The 1,141-nt window shown below is 50.3% G+C and overlaps 1 protein-coding gene across 1 annotated transcript in view; it reads right to left on the reverse strand.

Annotated features, from left to right (window-relative positions):
• The window catches only part of LOC102676768 (protein CBFA2T3-like), a 14,831-nt gene that overhangs the window by 12,973 nt on the left and 717 nt on the right, over positions 1–1,141 (reverse strand). The window lies entirely within an intron of this gene.

Below are 1,141 nucleotides of genomic sequence, written 5' to 3' on the forward strand. Positions count from 1 at the left end.
TTTCTTTCTTTCTTTCTTTCTTTCTTTCTTTCTTTCTTTCTTTCTTTCTTTCTCCCCCTCCTCGTTCGATCGAGGAGGAGAGTGGAAAGGAGAAAAAGGTTCGGATCGATTGGAAGGAAAGCGGGTTCCGAAAAGCGTAGCGCGGCAGACCCGGGCTTGTGTTTATACATATGTCCTGCACATGGTACGGGAGCGCTGTTTGGAGAGGAGATCGCGAGCGCGGGTAGAGACGCAATTTCCAATATTAGAACCGGGCAGCCGAGAGGCAAGCCGGACCAGATGTCTGCCGTAGCGCAGTGACTACCGTAGAGGCCGCGTACGCTTTCATTACAAAAATGTCACGCACAGCCACCACCGTGTGTCTTCCTCCTCCTCCTCCTCCTCTTCCTCCTCCTCCGCCTCCTCCTTCTCCGCGTCCTCCTCCGCGCCGGCCTTTCACCCTCTTCGCCTCTTATTCTTCGCGCGCGTCATCGCGTGCGATCTCGATCGCCTCCTCCTCGAAATGGATCGTTCGTAAAAAAAGAAAGAAAGAAAGAAAGAAAGAAAGAAGGGGGAAAAACCGATAGGTTTGAAGCTCGAGGGGGCAACCGGTTGCAAAGCTTTAACCCATTTGCGTTACGAAGATGTCACGAGCAGACACGCGTCGCGTTTACCTCGCCATTTGACGTTTCGCTTGCCCACCGTTCTCTCTCCTCGCTTTGAAATCGGGGAGAACGATGAGAAATTGCGGTACGCCGGAGGGTGGGGAAAAAAAAGGGAAAAAAAAACAAAAAAAAATGCGACGAATTATTCACCGATTACCCCCCTTTCGTATCTTGACCGATATATCTTTCTCCTTCCCCTCCATACCTCTACTCTAGCGTTTAACGAGAAATTTCTGTGAAACACCGTCTCGGATCTTATATTAAATATCCGTTTTAGGAAAGATAGGCGAGTGTTTTGCTCTGAAAAGTGTCCCGTATACCCCGGGGTACACGCGGGGTTGATTCTCTTTGAGGCGCCGGAAACTGTCCATGACACATGACCGACTCGTTGCCTGGCGTATATGTCAAGTTTATCAGGCGGTGTGGAGAAAACACGAGGTCGTGGAAGAAAAGACGAGAGAGAGAGAGAGAGAGAGAGAGAGAGAGAGAGAGAGAGA

This window comes from Apis dorsata, unplaced genomic scaffold, assembly GCF_000469605.1.
Source record: "Apis dorsata unplaced genomic scaffold, Apis dorsata 1.3 scaffold_92, whole genome shotgun sequence".
NCBI lineage: Eukaryota > Metazoa > Arthropoda > Insecta > Hymenoptera > Apidae > Apis > Apis dorsata.